Source organism: Phocoena phocoena, chromosome 14, assembly GCF_963924675.1.
Source record: "Phocoena phocoena chromosome 14, mPhoPho1.1, whole genome shotgun sequence".
Taxonomy (NCBI): domain Eukaryota; kingdom Metazoa; phylum Chordata; class Mammalia; order Artiodactyla; family Phocoenidae; genus Phocoena; species Phocoena phocoena.
In genome coordinates, this window is record NC_089232.1 from 48,212,226 (window position 1) to 48,235,162 (window position 22,937).

Genomic DNA, 22,937 nt, shown 5'->3' on the forward strand with positions numbered 1-22,937 from the left:
GAACTGGGCAGACTGTGTATAATTTCATTAGTAACTATGTCCTCGTTCTTACTATTTGCCAGGCACCATGCTGGGTGATACAGATTGTGCGTTGCTTTAGCCCTCAGAACAGGTTTGGTGGGCCCTTCTCTTAAGCATCCTTGAGAAGTGACACCTGCAGAAAGTTTTGCTTAAGTGAGTCATCTTTCATTTGGAAAATGGCTCATTGAATTGTATGATTATTTTTTTCCTCTTCTTCCTGACTAAGAGTAAGTAGGCTGTTAGAAAGCTGAGGTGAGATTCTTCCACTCTCTAATACTGGAGACGTCATTAAAACTGGGGATCATGCGTGCCTTTCCACACCTTTGTACACTCAAGGAGCACTGGCCACATGCTGTTTCAAGTCCTGTACTTACAAAAGGTGGTATGTAAGGTGGAGCCTGTTTCTGCTCTGAGAATTGCAGCTCTTGCATGTTTGCTGGCAAGCTTTTGTTAATTCCCATGCAAGGCAGTTTAACTTGCACAAACAGCTGGGTTTTGCTGCTATCACTTGGAAGTTGATTTCCCCCAGTGTGTATATAAGCCCTACTTTGGGAGAAGATAGAAATCAGGTCCTAGAGAATTCTTTCTTTGAGAGTACATTTTGCTAATTCAGACCCACATTCAACGGAAAACACAAATTTATCTGTTCACAATTGTAAATGTATACAATAGTGCTCAATGGATTAAATATTGAAGTAGTAAGCTCTTATTTATTCAAAGCTATAAAAACAGTTCTATAGATGTGATTAAACCGTGCATGGGAAACATTAAATTCAAGTTAAGGCTTTCACAGGCATAGCTTTGCACAAGTGACCCATCTCTTAGAACCTTCAGGTAGACCTTAGATGCCACCTGTGCCACTGCCACCTCTCCCCTTCACTTGCTTAAATCAGAATGTCTTCTTTTGTCTTATTTTCTCAAAGTGTGTTCTTATTGGGTAGCAAGAAAGAGTAAATATAACAAAGAAAGGGTCAATCCCATAAGCATTATTCATGAGGGAATATGTATCCTTGATGATGCATTCTATATATTTTGCTTTAAGAAGCATAGTTATTGAGTGTGACATTCTGAAGATTTATTTCTTATTCCCTTTGAAGTTAGAAGGGTGAAAACTGCTTTTTTTTGGTTATGTTGCTTATTAAAGACAATCATTTATAGTTTATAAGAAATATTATGCACAAAAATGTCCTGATAATGGTGATTAAAAGCAGCTACTCCCACACTCCTTGTGTCCACACCAATATTCAATCTAGATTGGCTTAATCTTGAAGTGTAATTCAGTAAGACCAAAGACCAAACACTTCAGGTCCTGGAGAAGATAATAAAATACTCGTAAGCCTGCTGGATCCTTGGATTGATTGACATCAATAAGGGAATCAATTTTTGATGTCATGAAGGAAATGTGTTCATCTCCAATGATGATTTCAAGCTCCTGCCGGCGCCCTTAGTCGGGAGGAGGCCACAAAGCATTATCCTCTTTGGGAATTTCAGTGTCATCGATTATTCTCTTCAGTTCCTCCATCACGCTTTTATGTACATAAACCTCTTTTCTGATCATATCAGTTTTGTAACTGTTGTTATTGGCATATCTCGATCCCATTGGGTCAGAACTCAGACTCCAGGAGTTCGAAGCCGAACTTGCCCTTGTGACCCTTGCAGTAATGCAGATAGAAGTCACTCTCCATGGCTCTGAAAACTGCTTTTAATTTCAAGGAAATCTACATTAACTTATGCTAGCTAATTAGTACTTGCATAGGTACTTTGGCCACTTGTGTAGGCATTTTGATGGTGATGCTAGAGTAAGGAAACATTAAAGCAGAGTCAGGAACTCAAAACTGCTCAGCCAAACAGGAAAGGAATGTTTTGGTTTTCCTTTCCTTCCTTTCCCTTTCCCCTTTTTATTCTGTTTGTCAACATCTAGTGAGCTACCTATAAGAAAAGAACACTCAGGTTTTAAGTGAAATTTTATAATTTTTAACTAATGGTAAATAATTGAAACAAAAAATTAAAACTCTAGGGAAACCACCAAAAAAATAAATTAAAAAATGATGGCTGGTCAGATAAGGACTCTGAATGCTATGTATGAAATTTGGCCTTAAAACAGTACAGGCTTCTGTCATTATCATCTGTCATCATCATCATTGTCATCATTATTATTATTATTACTTTAATTTGTATAAAACTTGCTGACGGTAGAATATGAACCGCAGTATCTGGTGAGATCTCCGGTCCTAATATATGGCAGTATAGGTCACACTCCCAATGTCTACTCAAATCTTAATTCTGCATGTTGACAAGATGGAGGATCCATGTTGACAATGACTGTCAATGATGTTAGGACGGAGTCTTGCATTTTAAAACCATAAATCTAAGATTGTACCTATTATCATTCCTTCTTATAAACTTTTAAAATTGAACTAGGCATTTAGTTTGAGAGTGGTGGCAGATGGTGTGATTAAGATGTCTCTGTTCCAGTCCTTTTTCAACCATTGATTTACTGGGTAACCTTGGACAAGTTCCTTACCCTTTCTGAATCTCTGTTCCCTTATTTGTAAAATGGAAAGTTGGCTTCAGATGACCTTTAAGGTTATTTCCAGATCTTAAATATTATAATTTTACAAACTAATTCTTCTAAATTGCCAGTTAGATTAATTTATCCACTAACAATTATTTATCTGAAGGAACCAATTTATATTCAGTCTAAAATTGTCATTTTATTCCTCTTTTTGAATCCTTTAAAGATAACCATGTTCTCTGTTATATTTGATGCAATGATGCTTTGATAGATATTTTATTTATTCTGAGCCTCGGTTTCCTCCTCCCAAATTGTTTCTGAGGCCAGACACCTGCTGAGGGTTATGTACTATCTCCTGGGAAATCCTCCAGAACAAGAATGGAATCAGGGAAGGGCATGGGATGCCAACGGGGATCGAGTTCTGAACCTTTTCCTCTCTGCCAAAAAGAACAGGATTCTTTGACTTCTAGACTAACATAGATCAGGGCTTCAGAAACCAACTAGTCTAGTTTTCAGTGATGCAGAATGGATTGTCATGCCACATCTTCTTGCAATGGACTACTTCTGAGACAGCTTGTAGCATCTCTGGACAACTATAGCTGTAGCTGTCTCAGTTAAAACATATAAATAGGGCTTCCCTGGTGGCGCAGTGGTTGAGAGTCCGCCTGACGATGCAGGGGACACGGGTTCGTGCCCCGGTCTGGGAAGATCCCACATGCCACGGAGCGGCTGGGCCCGTGAGCCCGTGCATCCGGAGCCTGTGCTCCGCAGCGGGAGAGGCCACAACAGTGAGAGGCCCGCATACCGCAAAAAAAAAAAAAAAAAAACAACAACAACAAAAAACCAACAAAAACATATAAATATAACCATTTTAGAAATCTAATGTATATCAACATATGTTTGATAAAATATGAGGAAAATCTGAGGATGGATTGGGAGATTTTGAAAAACATAAAATTCAGAGACCAGTTTTTCATAAAGCATCAATTCCTAGCATCACTGTCAGTATGCCTGTTTATCTTGTCTATCTGTGAGACTGAGCCATCAGGAAGTTTTCTTTGTGGGACTTTCAGTATTAGACATACTTGCTGTATTCAGCTTCTGCAAAACTGAAACCACTCACTGACAACAGGTGTATCGGAAGCAATATATTGCTCAGAGAATTGAAATGTCGTATATCTGATTTGGGGGTCTCTTGGCTCAACCAGTTAATTATTTTTATTGCCCTATAGGAATTTATACTTGTTAGTGGCAGATGGGACTCCAATTTTAAGCATTTGCCTAATTAGGCATATTACTGAAATAGGTGATTGCAGGTGAGGAGCTATCAGTTACTACAGACTCTTCCAGCTCCCACACTAAATGTGTCCTAACCAAGAAAACTGAAGGAGCCTTGAAAACTGTTTAAGGGATTTGGGAATTATTTGTAATTTACATGGTGCCTTTGTTGTATCGATTATAACTTTCTGGGCTTACGGGGATTAATTAATAGGACTAAATATGGAAGGCAGCACACTAATGTCATTAACAGGAGCCATAATTACAGAACATAATTGGCAATAATTCTTCGATGGTTATTTGGTAATCAGATTCTTTTGGGGTTAAATGAAAGTCAAATAGACATTTTATTCATAGAGATATTAGCAGTACGATAATGCATAATCACACTTGTCGTTTAACCTTACCGGTGCTGCACACCGTGTCAAAGGAGGCCTGTGGTGTGTCCAGGAATAGTTGGGTAGAGTCTTTTTGCAGGGCCAAGATGGGATGCTGAGTGAAAGTATAGCCTTTGGAGTTAGAGAAACATGGATTCTAGTCTTGGTTGTGTAACTTACTAGTTGTGTGACCTCTGACAACCCACCAACCCCTACCAAACCCCTGTTTCTTCATCTGTCAGTAAGGGCAACGCCTAGCTGATGATGTTGTTTTTGAAATGAAGTGAAATAATGCTTGTGAAATATTTGCTATCATGTATGGTACATAACAGGTGCAGTTCAAAATAGGAGGTTGCTTGTGGTCATAGCAGAGGAAATGGTGCCCAGCAGAAGCCAGGACACTGTGAGTGATACGGAAGAGACAGACTCTTTGGGCTCATATCCCATATGCACCTTCTCCTGGCTGTGAGCCTTGGGAAAATTCCTCAACTGCCTTGTGCTTCAGTTTTCTCTTCTGTAAAATGGTGCTAGTGATTTGTCTACCTGATAGGGTTGTTCATAGGATTAAATGAAAGAACATGTGTAAAGGGATTAGTAGGTTAGCACATAGAGGCATTGGTATTATTACTGTTACTAATCACCCATGTGGACAAGCTTATTCATGAATGATGAAGTAGAGAAAATTACCAAAGAAAACAGAATCTTGACCTGCCTCAAGAAGAGTTATTGAAGTCTGTTAGAAGGAGAAGACCAGATGTATGAGGTGTGGTCTCACTGGCTTTGAAGTCTGAATCATACTTGGAATTCTACCATCTAGATTGTCTTGGGAAGAGATGAAATAGAATTGAAAGAGGACCAAGGAAGGGGGTGGAACCCTCAAAAATCCAACAGACATAAGTGATTATCTATGATGTGCCAAAAACAAGAAAAAATAAACAAAAAGGGAGACATCTGTTTCCATCATACATCCACAAAGAAATCTGTAGGAATTGGAGGAACATTCCCCCAAATGTGAACATTCTTGGCTCCTTTCCTGTCCTCCCATTTGCCTGATTCTCCCCACTCCTATCCCAACTGCCAAGAATATACCAAGTAAACTCTAAATGCCAGGAAAGAAATTCTTCAGAAAGACAAAGCTAGAGGTCAAGGACCTGAGTACAAAGTCACTTCTGAGTTGCGGTCATCTTTTTCTGATCCCTGTGCAACCTAAATGACCTGTTGCATACCCTCTAGTGCCAGCCTCTGTCTTGCTTACTCTAATAATCTACTCTGAACACAGAGCATGTGAGAGAAGTCTGTGAGTGGGGTTCACTTGTATACTTTAATACACTTCCTGGAATTCACTCTCCTTGCTTTGAACAGAAGTGTGAGCACTCGCCAGTCACCCTGAATGGGTTAAGGAAGCTAACTGGAGGATTCAGCTGTTCCCCATATCCACCACCCCCCCCTTTTTTAAAATTCTGCTTTCAACCCACTGTCTTCATCTGTCTTCCCGAACAGGATATTGATCAGTTCTTGAAATGGTCTTCCTCATTTCTGGGCACTCGCTCTGCAGATACTGTAGGAGTGGAGGAGAATATGGTCCTGCCCTGGAAATGTAGTTATTTCAGAACTGAGCTTTAAGAGCCTCTGAGGAGGCAGATGATGCATAAGCAACCCTCTAGTGGCCAGGGAGGCCCCCAGTCAACCACAACAACAAAGGAAAGTCAGCCCCCAGTCTCTGAGTGGGCTGTTTCAAAAGTGCCTTTGTGAACTAGTTGCTTGAAACTCAGACATCATTTGTTAATTGATACAATGAGCTCACAGAAGTCTCCTTAACCCTTAATGTCCCCGAGGCAGATAGTTTTGTACAACAGCCATTGTTAGAACATTGTCACCTAGCATATAAATATATCTATAACAAAGTCTAATTATAACTTTGGATGCTGAGAAAACATGATGTGGTCGGAAATTGAATGGGACTGCTTTAGGCTCCAGTCACTGCTGGTTACTCTTGTGATCTGAGCAGGGAGGAGGCCGAGCTAGAGGGTCCCATTGGCAGTGAGAGGAGAGGATCCTGTATTCTTGCCTGGGTGTTTCTTAATTATCATCATATTTCCCACCACCATCTGTTAACCTTTTGGTGAATCAAGACACGATGGGCTATGCCAAGACAGAGAGAGAGGAAGGCCATGTTCAAGTTAGGTTTGAATTCCTTAATGGAAAGAAAAAAACGAAGGAAAGGAAATGAAAGGAATGGAAAGCATTCGATAGCAATGGCGTCCGTAGAGGAAAAAGTTAGGGCAGTTCCTTTCGACTCCCAGAAGGGGCAGCTATAAATGTAAAAACGAGTGCTTACCATGGACCACATACTGTGCTGGCCCCTCACTTGCATTATCTCATTTAATCCTAGCAATAACAGTTTTATGTAGATGCCATTATTAACTTCATTTTATGGATGAGTTACAGCGATTTAAAGGGATTAAGTATCTTGCCCAAAGTTGCAGAGATTGCAAGTGATGGAGCTAGGATGCCATCATGCTGGTTGGATTCTGAAGCCTGTCTAATTAACCATGATGCTGCCTGCCTTCCAGCCAGATATTAAAGTGAGGAGTGCCTGCTCATAGATGCCTTTCATTGAGAGGACAGGATGTGATGCAAAAAGCAGTGAATAGAGAAATGTCAAATGATTCAGTCAGAAAATTATGATTTAGTTAAAACCCTTTGATTTGAGAAAAACTCCTTTGTATGCTTTTATTGCAATAATTTTGATAGCAAATTAATTTTGTCCTGCACTACTCCATGCTGCCTTTAACATTCTATGCTAAGCATGTATTTATTTTACACGAAAAGAACAGCATTTTTTCACTTTCATAACTATAATCATACCATTATGAATATGTATTCATAATCTAAAGCTCTGTGAAAGGCAATTAATTAAAGAGGTAACACCTCTCTACTTAGATTTTGCTCTAGGGAAGTCATTTAACTAATCTGGACCTCAATTTGTTCACCTATAAAATGGCGAAAACAGGTTTACAACGGTCAGTAGGAATGTTTAGAAAGTGCGAAGCATAGTGCTTTAGCTTTAATAGTTTCTGAAGAAGTAATAGCTGTGATTATTAATAATGTTGTCTTCTAGTATTATTATTATGGTTGTTATTACTGTTACTATAAATAAAATATTTCCTAATATAACATACCAGTTAGTCCTATTTGGGGAGATGAGCACCTGTGAGAAAGATCTCCAAGGCCCCTTCTACTCTTATATGCTCTTTATACTGTTTTCTTTCCAGATGGGAGATTTCCTGTTCTTATAAATATTATCCTCCTAGATTCATTATTAAAATGTTATTCTGTTTTAATCAGAACACTGGAAACTATGATAGCATTTATATTATTCTCTTTTCATAAAAATAATATTGTTGTTATTACATAGTCTTCTGACTATAAAGACATAGCTTGTAAGTACTACTTTTTAAATTGTGTGGCTCAGGTCTTGACTGGTATTGTAAATAAAAGTTCTCAAAAGACGTGAAAACAGAAATAACATGTGGAAGAAAAGGCTCAGTGTGGGTGAGAAGTCCAACCCCTCACAGTTATGGGTCTATAAAGATTCCAGTTTTGTGTTGATTCTGATTTCGGGGCAATCTTGAGCTAAAATTAGGTCCAAGACTAGTGAGTATATGGTGATTCTGTGAGGGGGAGAAAATTATTTGTTTCTTTCCATTTATCCACATTCTCTCACAGAGGTGTAATTCTCTGAAAATTTGCTATTAAATCCTTTGCTATTGAATCAAATTCAGTATAAAATAGTTATTTCTCACTCTTGTCCTAGGTAGATTCGTGTTTAACACCAAAGGGAATTTTAGGGTTTCCTTATCAATAAAGACAAAAGATACAAAAGATGGAACTGTAGTGAGCTTTTTAAAGATCATGTGACAGTTGAATCAGATAGGGTTCATTTTTTAAAAATGTCTTTGTTATTTGTCGAATTAACTGATATGCAGTTTTTTTTTTTCTTTTTTCATCTGCAAATTGCCTTTTTTCATTGGGTTTCTGGAAAAAGCAATTGATGTGGAAAGTACTTAGCATTAAGTCTGCTATGTATTTAATGCTCATTACATGCTCCCCTCTTTCTTCAAACATTTCCTCAACTTTCCTTTCCCATTTCTCAGCTAACATAAACTACCAGACCAAGAAAGTATCTCATTTGAAATATTTTCTGACAAAAAACGCTGAGCAGTTTCCTAGATTCAGTTTGCCTTCTCCATTAACAGCTCCTTATTAATTCTGTTCATAGAGTATGCACATTTTTAAATTTCAGTGACCTCAAGCACATAGCTCACTAGTTCCTGGAAGGAAACCAGGGCATTTATATTTAAAGTGTATAAATAGCAACAATAGCATGAGGTAGAGACTGACCTAAACTCAAGTTCAAATAGCAAATCACCTCACTAATGCAAAAATAAAAACAAAAAAAAGTTCTGTCATAGAAGACAAAACACACCCTTGTCAAGGGTACTTAAGTGTTTGAACTGTCTATGCCATGTCTGTCTATAATGGAAAAATCTATATTACTTTGGAAATCACCATTGTCCCATATCCCTTTTTTTTTCCTGCTACATTTTGAAATGCACTACAGCAGACTCTAATGACCTCGAACAGACCTCTCCACTTGTCCAGTTTAGGCCAGCAGCTAATTGGAGGGACCTTGGGTCTGTCTACTGACCTCAGAAAGTTAAATTTTCTCACCTTGAGTAAAAAGGTGGAAGTAAGTAATGTTTTGGGGAATATTTCCTGAAATTGTTGTCTGCATGACTATGAGTCTAAGACTCTACCAATGTTAGTATTTACTAATATTAGCAACTGCCATTTATTAAGCACTTATTTAATCTTCTCAAGGGTCGTATTAGACTAGTACTATTATTATGCCCTTTTATAGGTTAGAACACTGAGAATTGGAGATTAAGTAATTTGCCCATGATTACATAGACTTAGGTTTCTAACCCAAACCGAACAGCTCAGACTTGCAAAGCCCGTGTACTCTTACGTGTGAGTGACAACTTGAGGACAAAAATATATTACATATTATAATATACACACATATTTTAAATCTCAAACTTAAATTTCTTTCCTTCTGGAACATTTAGCAAAAGGAGGTTAGTTATACTTCATTTTCCTATACTCTGGGCAAAAATAGTTAAAATGGGACCAGATAAGTGATAAAATTACCTAAAATTAAAGATGATGGATCGTCTTTATAGATCACTTACATTTCTTCTTTTTCTCTCTCCCTTTGGCTTTTTGTTTGTGGGTGGTACATAGTTAGTTATGATATTTATTTGCATGCAAACACCAACTTGTTAAAACTAAAATCATTTGAATGAGTTTTGATGTTGATAAAATATCTCGCATCACTTAGGGTCCCAGGTCTCAGACGTGGCCTCAAGGCATAACTGGGACCAGAGCCAGGAAAGGACAGAGGAGACTCCAACCCTGTGTTTCCTGTTCCTGGTGGTCAGTGTGTTTGACATGATTAGGATGAGGGTTGCAGAGTAAATAATCTCAGTGCTGGTAACATTTTCTGGGATTGTTACCACTTTCTTCATTGAGAGTGCCTTGAGGAAGGACAGATAGCATGGAGAAAATGGAGACATAGTGGCAAGAAAAAGAGGTTATCCTGAGGCTTCACAAACTGAGGCACACATTTGCAAAGCCACCAGGTGAATATAGTGTGTCATTACTTTTACATTAAAATAAATGCAATAACATAATGAAGTTTAAAATATGTGAATTTTTAAGATAAAATAGAAGATGTAAAATACATGTCTTTTATACTTTCTATAGGGCACAATGATTCTGGAATTCTGAGATACATTTTTATTTTTTTCTCATATTAGAAGTGTTTGTAGGGAGAATTGGGGAGGAGAATAGAGAATACAGATGTGTTGAACAGAAAAGAATTTTTTTAAGTATGGCAGTATCTTAGTCAAGATGAACTTTATAGTTAGACACCAGGTCCTTTTTCGAGGTTGCACTATAAATAACTCTGTTCTTAGGGAAACAGTTACTTGGAACCAACCAATAAATAAACATTTATTATTTGGCAGCAGAATTGGTTAAGTCCAGACTGTGGTGTGTTTCTGTCATAAATGGTAACCTGGTTTTGCAGAGACAGCTAAATAAGATAATGAGGATAGTTTTGATCTTTTTAAATTAATATTGATTTTTATGTGTCAGTTTTGTGTAGGCAGGAGAAACAATTATGCCCTAAGTGCAGTAAGTCATACCCTTCACAGACTGTGACAGAGAGGAGTATTTTTAGTGGTAGGAGTTAATTTGTGCTGGCATTAATGCATGAAAACGTTGATGATGATGTCTAATTGTTTCCTATGTTACTAGTTCAACTAAAAATAGGGTTCATGAGCCAAGCTGTGGGAAGTTATCGATTATGACAGTTTCTTCAAAAGTGAATTGCTTAAAATTATTCTTCTTACTAATCAGTTTTTGATTCCAGAATGAACTTTTATTCCATTTTCCTCCTCTTCTTTCTCCCTCACTCATCTGAGCCTCCTACGTTAAATATTGAAATAGGCATAAAAAGTGAGGAAATTTATAACCTTCTTTACTTATGCTAGGAAAGAAATACTGGGAGAAAACTCATTTTAAAAATTCAGTATTAACCATCTTATTGACTGTTTTATATAAATATAAAGAGATACATTCATATAGTCAAACACAAAGAATATCTGTCATTTTCATTAGGTTGATACTCTGCATATATAATTTCTTTGGAAGTGTGCTTGATTTAGTAATGGTTTGGCTTCATCATATTGAGATAGCCTTAAAAAATGTCCGGTTTGTTCCCATTTATGTACTCAGGGACAATCTCCTGAATGCTTACTGTGCACTCTGCAATATACTGCTCTTTACTAGAGTCTGGAAAAATAAGATTGGCAGGAAGATGCTAAGACTTAGTTTTTATCTGTGTCAGCATACTTCCTCTTCAAGGAAAACAATCACAAATTTATTATGTCACATAACCAGAAATCCAGAAGTCAGATAGTTTGACATCTCTGGATTCTCTTGAACCTGGCCATTATCTCTCTGCCATCTTCAGCATATTGATTGGCTTTTGTCCTTAGGTTTGTCCAGTTGAGTGCAAGATGAGTGCAGTAGCTTTACATATGCTCGTATATGCTTCATATATGCTCATATAACTACATCCTGAAATCGACTAGGACTGTGTGTGTGTGTGTGTGTGTGTGTGTGTGTGTGTTTGTGTGTGTGTGTGCCTTTCCCACAAGTTCCTAAGCATTTTCCCTCCGGTCTCATTGACTCTTTCCTTAACCAGTCACAGGCATTAGAAGAGAATTACCAAGAATCTCTAGGCTAATCAAGACTCTTGCCCCCAGAGCTAGGCAAAGTTAAGTTTCCCTAGAAGCACTGATCCCTTGAATGCCTAACAAAAGTAGAGCAGGAAAATAGGTGCAAAAAGAGTACAGTTTTAAGAGCTACTTAGAGGTAAACACAAATAAATAAGCAAAATTCCAAAACTTTGACTGAGAAATATATACAGCTTCATGAATCATATGTACAGATAAAAAGTGATATGGTAAATTCTGAGGGGCTTGGAGAAATCATCCTATACTGAACAACTATGCTTGCATTGCCATTTGACTTTTAGAATCACTGACAATTTTTCAGTATTTGAAGTAACAGTAAAATTAACCAAATTCTACTATGTGTCAAAGACAATAAAAGACACAAGCCTGAATCACCCCACATATTTCCCTGTGAATGTACTAACAAGTTTTTAAGCCTGAGAATACTTTAGCCCCCTTTTCAAATCATAGCCCATTAAACAAGAAACTCACTTAACTTGATATTTCACTGTTAAATAATGAAGATGTTAAAATTCCCTTCTGCTCTGTGTATTTACGAAAATGATCATATAAATAAACATTGATTAAAACTTTTCTTATGGAATAGGGAAAGACCAATGAGCTAGAGTAGCATAAAAGTTTACTTAATTTAGTAAGGTTTCTGAATAATATAGGTAACCGTATTGATATTGAATTTATCTGCCATTTTAATTAGTGTTAGCACACACACACACACACACACACATATATATGTAGTACAAATTAAGTACAGGTTACACCATATAGAATTACTGGTTTGTTTAGGTCAAAAGAGATGAATATCAGAAATTTCATATGGTTCAACTGAAGATTTTTAAGCAAGTGGGGTACAGAGAGAGCATTTGGAGACAATAAAGCTTTGTTGCACTTTGTGACTAATACACTGTGTTTTCAGCCCCAACAAGGGTATCTTGAGAACAATACTAACTTGTACTTTTTAATTATACAAGAAAGTCCCCTTGATAAAATATCTTCCGTGAATCTAATGTCCTTGGTCTATTTCTACTGTGCTACCAGAAAATCTTTAATAGCAAGCATTTGTAAGAATTTTTGCCATCCACAGATTTACAACATGCAATGTTATAGGAAATATGAATGCTTGTCATGAATTAGAACTCAGAAATTCAGAGTCCAGGTCTAGCTTCCTTTGCAGACAGTATTCTACAGACAGTTAGGAATTTTAAATCTAAAATTTAATCTAGTATTTTAAATCTAAATCAAGTTTTAGCACTGATTCAAACCAAGTCTTCTAAAGATAAAGACACTGAAGCCTGGTGACCAAGACAGACCTGGTTATCTGAGGCAGTTCTAACCACCCCCTCCCCACGCCCTTTTCTCACTGTACATCTAGTTGCCTGATAAGCAGTCAGGATGCCATACTTTAACCTTGGGGGCCCTGCTTGTCTCCCCCCATAATGGCTGAGGCTTTTGTTCCAAGTTTTAATTAGATTTTGTTATTCTTTCCAGGTATAAACATGCTCCTTATTTTTTAATATATCTGAGAGCTTCAGGGCCTTCCTTTAGTGAGTTATGTTTAACGCTTGATTATTGAGACGTTTCCTTTTTCCCTCCCCAAATTTAAAGCTTTTATCAGATTGACAATAATAAAAAAAAATTCTGTGAGATTTCAGAAGAGTTGCCAATATCTGCCAGTTTCTACAAAAGAACTTCTGCCTTCTCTGTATACTCTAATGGCTCAGAGTATTGCCATATTTTTCTGTTATTGCTTAGAAATCTGAAGTTTCTCTACCTTTATTGTACATGGAAAGTAGAGCATTTTGTGTGATATTCTTTTAATTCTGAATAGATTAGATGTTAAATGGCTACATATTGTTTAAAAGCAGGCAGAGAGCTGACATTTGAACCAGAGAATTGCTTTTTTAAATTTGGAATACACACAAAACTCCTAATTCCATCAACCTATGGAGGTCAGTGGCAAATGGGTCAGAGTCAGTGTAGAGATGTGATACCATTAATATGAAAATTTGCCCAGTGCATAACCAATATTGAATTTTTAAAAATTTGGCCCCAAATAGGTTCTTCCTAAAGCCAGAATTTCACTGAATTAAGCAAGATTTATTCACCTTTTTAAAGTGGACATGATCTAAAACACTGTTCTTGGAAAGGTTGCGCTTACTCTCTGGATGATATTCTGCAAGCCAAATGCAGCTCTATTTTGTGTTTTTTCATCTGTGCCATTTCAAGCCAGAAGTAGTCCTCAGAAAGAGTATTTAGTGTAAAAAGTAATTCTGTAATAAATGTTTTCCAGCACCCACGGTTTCCAAGCTAGTTATAATGTCTGTCTTCAGGTAGGGTTCATGCCCCTTCCTTTTAGAATTTGCATGCTTGGAGAAAATTTGCCTCCCATAAACCTTCCTTAATAACCCTTGTGACTCTGCTATTTTGATATTCCTTAGGGTTTCCTTATAAAATTCTTATACTCTTGATTTTTTGTTTTTTAAGATCTTTAAGAGAAAGACTACCTTCCACATGGGATCCTTGTTATAATGTCTTTGGGCTGTTGTCAATAGGCTTTTTTATAACGAAATCTTTTGACCATTTTAGAACTGACTTTCATTGAATAACTACATCTTATAGTCAATAGTGTGACCAAAAAAAAAAAAAAAAAACCCAAAATAAGAAAGTATTACCCTTGTATATTGACATGGAAGATAGAACAAGGCTATTCCATAGAGGGTGATCCTCCAAAATTACAAAATGGGTGAGAATTATTAACATTAAAAAAAGGGGTTCATGACTCTTTATGAAAATAAACAGTAATCTGAATTAAATGTTACTAAGTTTACATAAGCAGACAATTTAAAGTCATGGACTTTAGAATGAATGCAGCCTGGGTTCAAATCCCAGCTCTACCATTTACAATTTATAAGACCCTAGGCAAGTTACTTAACCTTTTAAAACTTTCTCATATTTACAATGGGAACAATACCATCAGTCTCATAGAGCAATTGAGATAATGAAATAAAATAACGTGTCTAGGGCTTCCCTGGTGGCGCAGTGGTTGAGAGTCCGCCTGCTGATGCAGGGGACATGGGTTCGCGACCCGGCCCGGGAAGATCCGACATGCCGCGGAGCGATAGGCCCGTGAGCCGTGGCTGCTGAGCCTGCGTGTCTGGAGCCTGTGCTCCGCAACGGGAGAGGCCACAACAGTGAGAGACCTGCGTACCGCAAAAATAAATAAATAAATAAATAAATAACATGTCTAAAAGAAGGACACTACATAATGATCAAAGGATCAATCCAAGAAGAAGATATAACAATTGTAAAAATTTATGCACCCAACACAGGAGCACCTCAATACATAAGGCAAACGCTAACAGCCATAAAAGGGGAAATCGGCAGTAACACAATCGGAGTAGGGGACTTTGACACCCCACTTTCACCAATGGACAGATCATCCAAAATGAAAATAAATAAGGAAACAGAAGCTTTAAATGGTACATTAAACAAGATGGACTAAATTGATATTTATAGGACATTCCATCCAAAAACAACAGGATACACTTTCTTCTCAAGGGCTCATGGAACATTCTCCAGGATAGAGCATATCTTGGGTCACAAATCAAGCCTTGGTAAATTTAAGAAAATTGAAATCATATTAAGTATCTTTTCCAGCCACAACGCTATGAAAGATATCAATTACAGGAAAAAAAAACTGTAAAAAGTACAAACACATGAAGGCTAAACAGTACACTACTAAATAACCAAGAGATCACTGAAGAAATCAAAGAGGAAATTAAAATATACCTAGAAACAAATGGCAATGAAAACACGATAACCCAAAACCTATGGGGTGCAGCAAAAGCAGTTCTAAGGGGGAAGTTTATAGCAATCCAATCCTACCTCAAGAAACAAGAAACAACTCAAATAAACAACCTAACCTTACACCTAAAGCAATTACAGAAAGAAAGACAAAAAAAACCCAAAGTTAGCAGAAGGAAAAAGTCATAAAGATCAGATCAGAAATAAATGAAAAAGAAATGAAGGAAATAACAGCAAAGATCAATAAAACTAAAAGCTGGTTCTTTGAGAAGGTAAACAAAACAAATAAACCATTAGCCAGACTCATCAAGAAAAAAAGGGAGAAGACTCAAATCAATAGAATTAGAAATGAAAAAGGAGAAGTAACAATTGACACTGCAGAAATAAAATGCCAATAAAATGGACAACCTGAAAGAAATGGACAAATTCTTAAAAAAGCACAACCTTCTGAGACTGAACCAGGAAGAAATAGAAAATATAAACAGACCAATCACAAGCACTGAAATTGAAACTGTGGTTAAAAATTTTCCAACAAATTAAAGCCCAGGACCAGATGGCCTCACAGGTGAATTCTATCAAACGTTTAGAGAAGAGCTAACACCTACCCTTCTCAAACTCTTCCAAAATATAGCAGAGGGAGGAACACTCCCAAACTCATTCTACAAGGCCATCACCCTGATACCAAAACCATACAAAGATGTCACAAAAAAAAGAAAACTGCAGGCCAGTATTTCTTTTCTCAATAGATGCAAAAATCCTCGACAAAATACCAGCAAACAGAATCCAGCAGCACATTAAAAGGATCATCCACCATGAGCAAGTGGGGTTTATCCAAGGAATGCAAGGATTCTTCAGTATATGCAATTCAATCAATCTGATAAACCATGTTAACAAATTGAAGGAGAAAAAACATATGATCATCTCAATAGATGCAGAAAAAGCTTTCGAAAAAATTCAACACCGATTTATGATTAAAACCCTCCAGAAAGTAGGCATAGAGGGAACTTACCTCAACATAATAAAGGCCATATATGACAAACCCACAGCCAATGTTGATCTCAATGGTGAAAAACTGAAACCATTTCCACTAAGATCAGGGACAAGACAAGGTTGCCCACTCTCACCACTATTATTCAACATAGTTTTGGAAGTTTTAACCACAGCAATTAGAGAAGAAAAAGAAAGAAAAGGAATCCAAATCAGAAAACAAGAAGTTAAACTGTCACTGTTTGCAGAGGATATGATACTATACATAGCAGATCCTAAAGATGCTACCAGAAAACTACTAGAGCTAATCAATGAATTTGGTAAAGTAGAAGGTTACAAAATTGATGCACAGAAATCTCTTGCATTCCTATACATTAATGATGAAAAATCTGAAAGAGAAATTAAGAAAACACTCCCATTTACCATTGCAACAAAAAGAATAAAATACCTAGGAATAAACCTACTTAAGGAGACAAAAGATCTGTATGCAGAAAACTGTAAGACACTGATGAAAGAAATTAAAGATGATTCAAACAAATGGAGAGATATACCATGTTCTTGGATTGGAAGAATCAATATTGTGAAAATGACTATACTACCCAAAGCAATCTACAAATTCAATGCAATCCCTATCAAATTGCCAATGGCATTTTTTACAGAACTAGAACAAAAATCTTAAAATTTGTATGGAAACACAAAAGACCCCGAATAGCCAAAGCAATCTTAAGAAAGAAAAACGGAGCTGGAAGAATCAGCCTTCCTGACTTCAGACTATACTACAGAGCTACAGTAATGAAGACAGTATGGTACTGGCACAAAAACAGAAAGATAGATCAATGGAACAGGATAGAAAGCCCAGAGATAAATCCACACACATATGGTCACCTTATCTTTGATAAAGGAAGCAAGAATATACAATGGAGAAAAGACAGCCTCTTCAATAAGTGGTGCTAGGAAAATTGGACAGCTACATGTAAACAAATGAAATTAGAACATTCCCTAACACCACACACAAAAATAAACTCAAAATGGATTAGAGACCTAAATGTAAGGCCAGATACTATAAAGCTCTTAGAGGAAAACATAGGCAGAACACTCTATGACATAAATCACAGCAAGATCCTTTTTGACCCACCTCGTAGAGAAATGGAAATAAAAACAAAAATAAACAAATGGGACCGAATGAAACTTAAAAGCTTTTGCACAGCAAAGGAAACCATAAGCAAGATGAAAAGACAACCCTCAGAAGGGGAGAAAATATTTGCAAATGAAGCAACTGAGAAAAGACTAATCTCCAAAATATACAGGCAGCTCATGCAGCTCAATATCAAAAAAAGAAACAACCCAATCCCAAAATGGGCAGAAGACCGAAATAGACATTTCTCCAAAGAAGATACACAGATTGTCAACAAACACATGAAAGGATGCTCAGCATCACTAATCATTAGAGAAATGCAAATCAAAGCTACAATGAGCTATCACCTCACACCAGTCAGAATGGCCATCATCAAAAAATCTAGAAACAATAAATGCTGGAGAGGGTGTGGAGAAAAGGGAACCCTCTTGCATTGTTGGTGGGAATGTAAATTGATACAGCTACTATGGAGAACACTATGGGGGTTCCTTAAAAAACTAAAAATAGAACTACCATACGACTCAGCAATCCCACTACTGGGCATATACCCTGAGAAAACCATAATTCAAAAAGAGTCATGTACCACAATGCCCATTGCAGCTCTGTTTACAATAGCCAGGACATGGCAAGCAACTGAAGTGTCCATCGACAGATGAATGGATATAGAAGATGTGGCACGTAAATACAATGGGGTATTACTCAGCCATAAAAAGAAGCGAAATTGAGTTTTTTGTAGTGAGCTGGATGGACCTAGAGACTGTCATACAGAGTGAAGTAAGTCAGAAAGAGAAAAACAAATACCATATGCTAACACATACATATGGAATCCTTTTTTTTTTTTGCGGTAGGCGGGCCTCTCACTGTTGTGGCCTCTCCCGTTGCGGAGCACAGGCTCCGGACGTGCAGGCTTAGCGGCCATGGCTCACAGGCACAGCTGCTCCGCGGCATGTGGGAACTTCCCAGACCGGGGCACAAATCCGTGTCCCCTGCATTGGCAGGCGGAGTCTCAGCCACTGCGCCACCAGGGAAGCCCTCCAATTAGTTTTTTAATAAATATTTCCTGGGCATGCAGTAGGTGCCAAGCACCATGGTAAGACGTGAGCATCTAGTAATGAGCAAAGCCAGACATATAGTTCCTGACCTCTTTGATATTCTTGTAGGGAGAAAGACACTCACTAGGTAATTCCACAAACAAATCTAAAATTGCAACCACTTCAGGCAGTTAGGAAGGAGAGAAACACGGAGTTCTAGGAGTCTCTCCTGGTCAGATTTGGCCTAGTCAAAGGCTCTTAGAAAAATTTTCCAAGAAATCGCATTGTGGCTGAATTGTAAGGGTGATTGGATGTGAGCCAGGTTAAGAGAGAACAAAAGATGTTCCATGTAGAGAAAAATAGCATGTTCGAATGTCCTGTAGTAGGACAGAGGAGGGAGAATGCAAGTGAAAGACCATTGTAGCTGGATTAGTACAGGGAGCAGGGAGAGAGAGGTTTGAAATGAGACTGAATTTTGTTTCCAGAACAAGCCAAGTCCTCTAGGTCATTTAAAGTGTTTTGTTTTTATTCTAAAATAGCAAAGAAACACTATTTAAGGTTTTATGAAGAGCTAATATGATCAAATTTGTTTTCACAGATTAGAGGGTATTTGGATTGGCCATTTGACAGCCTGTTAGGAAGATGTTGCAGTAGTTCCTATTATAATGTCTTGGACTTGGACGGGGAGGTGGTGAAGATAGAAAGCTGTCAGTATATTCAGCTACATAGAATGAAGTAGAGGGAGATATCAAGAATAAGAGCTGAGGTACCTTGTGGTCATATAAGGTAAGTGACAAATAGGCAGTTGAATGCATGGATCTGGACCTGAGAAAAGAGATCTATACTGGGGTAATGTATATGTTAGTCATCTGGGTGTAGGCACTAACTGAGGGACATGGCATAGAAGAGGTAAAGGGAATTATTGGGTTGTTAACAAGACCGGGTTATTTTTAGGTAGGGCAATGAAAAGACAAAGACTAGAGTGTTACTAAAATTAGAGATTGGGATATCTTAGCCGATTATGGAATATACTAAGCTCGTATTTTATAGTCATTTATTGAAATTTAGCAAACATTCCCCAAATTTCTAGTGGCTTGTAGAAGAGTTAGGGGTACAACGGGAGAGACTTGCATAGAATGTTAGTGTAATTGAATCTAATGCCCTTTCTGAATCCAAAAAATAGTGACTTAGTCTCTCTCTGTCGCTCTTTTGCATGTGCACGTTCTTCAGCAACTTTAAAAAATATTATTAAATAAACAAGAGTCAAATATGTGGGTCATTTCTAAAGTCTCTAGGACTGTATGTTGTGTGTACTTCACTCATGTTTCCATCTCATTATTCTTATTTTCCCTTTTTCCTATATTCTTGGTTAATTTAATAAACTTTCAAATTTATTTTTTTCTGTTGCTATTTTCTGTCCATATTTGTTAGCCATAAAGTGAATTATAAAGATAATTTTTTGAAACATAATTGAATATAAATAAATGAAAATATAAAATCTGTAAATACTCATTTGGTGAAATTTTCCCTAAATATTTTACAAATGTACCAGAAAGGTATATATGTCTTGGCATCTTTCTCCTAGTGAATTTTTATTTAAGATTGGTAATAAGAGAAAAGCAAAGACTATAAATTCTTAAGAATTTAAATTCTACCTTTTTCTTTAAGCTTTTAAGTTTAATAAGAATAGGCTAACATCACTCCAAAGGCCAAATGGAAATAGTTTAAAAAGTAGAATATCGGGCATCCCTGGTGACACAGTGGTTGAGAGTCCGCCTGCCGATGCAGGGGACGTGAGTTCGTGTCCCGGTCGGGGAAGATCCCACATGCCACGGAGTGGCTAGGCCCGTGAGCCATGGCCGCTGAGCCTGCGTGTCCGGAACCTGTGCTCCGCAACGGAAGAGGCCACAACAATGAGAGGCCCGCGTACCACAAAAAAAAAAAAAAAAGTAGAATATCTTCCAACACATCCTTCACTTTGAAGTGCATTTTTTAAAGGAAAGTGTGTACATAGATATCTTTAACCAAATAACTGGTCTAGATGCATATTAAAAGGCTGGTCTTTCAACTAGTTATCATTCGTTGACATTTGGATGTGTTGAAGTCCTGTTTATTTCACTTTCTGTTCTCTAGATTTATTTGCTTGAAATAATTTAGTAGTGAAATATATACTTGCATACTTTGAAATGTGTCTGTTCTGCCTTTTTAGCCAACAGAATAGACAGGAGTTTTGTTGTTTTGGGGGTGTGTGTGTGTGTGTGTGTGTGTGTGTGTGTGTGTGTGTGTGTATAGTTTGTTTTTTTTTTTCCTGGTGAAAAATATTTTAAGTTATAGGTATACTGCCAGCAAAAAGCATTTCTCCACCGCTCATTTGTTATACAGAGCCTGCCAGAGTGAATTGAGGGCCTTGTGTGAGCAGGCAGTGGACCTTTGAGCCAGGTGCTTGTTCTCAATCCTTTTTTATGATATTTGATGGTTCATTAGAATTCTGTCTTCACACCTAGCAAAACAGAAAGTAAGCATAAATATGATGTTTATTGTCAGAGGGAAAAAAAGCAGTAAAACACTTAGGGCTGTTGAAGTTTCATCTTAGTCATTTTATCTTGAAATGATGACTTGCCCTTGTTTTATTCTGAATTCACATTTACCAGTGTAAATGCATTAGCCATCCAGTGGTACTGAGGAAGAGAGGCACTACCAGGATGCAACATTCTATGCTCCTCAGAAAAGTGCTTCTTTTTGAACTAAGAATTTGCTGGAGATTAGGGTCAAAGTGAAAGATTTAGGGGAGGGTTTTGAAGACTGACATTTTGATCCAGTTAACACTTTGTCCTGGGGGCTTGTTCTATGTATTGTAGGATGTTTAGCAGCATCCCTTTCCTCTATTCACTATATACCAGTAGCACCCCTCCCCTTACTTGTGACAACCAAAAATGTCTCTAGACATTGCCAAATGTCCTCTGGTAGGAGGGCAAAATTGCTCCTAACTTACAACCCTTGACTTCAGGTAATTTATGAATAAGTTTTAGTAGTTAAAACACATGAAAAGCTACGATACATAAACATCTCAGAAGTACACCCCCACACACACACACATACATGCAAACATGAAAAAAATACAGTTCTTAGGTAGTTAAAGCATTTTAAAAATATGTTATACCATTATCTTAAAATAAGAATAAAAACAGCACCTTTGCTAGTTCAATCCAATTTCCATTCTTAGAAATATTTTGTAAACCATTGACTAAACCTGCTGAAAATTGATTTCCTTTAATCTAACCTATTTTTAATGTTTGATTATTATCACAACTGTATTATCAATATTAATCTTCTCTAAAGATTAGCAAATTCTGAATTCACATTGGTATCTTTATCCAACAGTTGATTCTGGTAGTCTGATAAAAATAATAAATCATGACTATATTTACTTTTGCACTTGTTAAGGGCAATTATATTATCTATTTAAAGAAATAAAACCTTACAGGGAAACAGAATAGTCTGCAGAGATAACTAATATTTATTTATCACTATTGGATTGGCCGTTAATCACTTAATGTTCATTTCTCATCTCAAATGAAGCAATCGTTAGGCAAATTTTTGGGGTTTTGTCTTCTTTCATTTGTTATAATATAAAATAAACATAAATTAAATAATTTAAGCAAAATTTTGGGTCAGTCTGTGATTTGGGCAATAAAAATAAATTATTTCCCAATTTTTACTTTGTTTCGTTTTTCAATTAATTTGTCCAATTAAATTTGATTTTTCTATAAGTGTACTAGTCCATTGCCTCGCAACATTACAAAGTTTTGATTCAATCAACAGTAAAAACAGGTTTCATTCTACACAGATGTTTCCCTATTGCATCATCTAAAGCACTGGAATGTTAAATGTTTATTTAAAGTATGATTAACAAAGGCTTTCCCCTCATTCAGTATTTCACTCAGTGAATGACAGGACAGTTATATTAATAATTCTATTCCTGAGGTAGCTTGCTATATTTTTAGTTATGAATAACAAATAAGTGTCTTGTTTGAGGGTAGTGGCCCCACTGGAATCTGAGCTACTTGATGTAATCGTACATAAATCTTTGATTGTGAATCAGAAAATAGGATCCTGTGTACTAGGAGAAAATCTACTGAGATCAGACTTTCTGTTTTTATGCTCAGCTTCGTGCTTCTATGTTTTTAGTTTAATTTGGAATATCATGGGTCAAGAGATGAGCTCTGTAGAGATGAAAAATAGGCATGAAAGCATTATAGTACATGGAAGTGGTAGATAGTAACAAGGAACAAAACTGTGTATTGCACCTACGTAGGTAATCTTTACTTGAGTCTTTTCTATACTTTCTTGAGAGGCAGGTTTAAAAGAAAATCAAAATCAAATTAGTTTGACTCTATATTGCCC

At 37.0% G+C, this 22,937-nt stretch overlaps 1 protein-coding gene and 1 pseudogene across 18 annotated transcripts in view; one reads left to right on the forward strand and one right to left on the reverse strand.

Annotated features, from left to right (window-relative positions):
• The window catches only part of NRXN1 (neurexin 1), a 1,127,862-nt gene that overhangs the window by 296,301 nt on the left and 808,624 nt on the right, over positions 1–22,937 (forward strand). The gene's annotated exons all lie outside the window — the stretch shown is intronic.
• Positions 1,271–1,706, reverse strand: LOC136133452 (protein mago nashi homolog pseudogene; annotated as a pseudogene).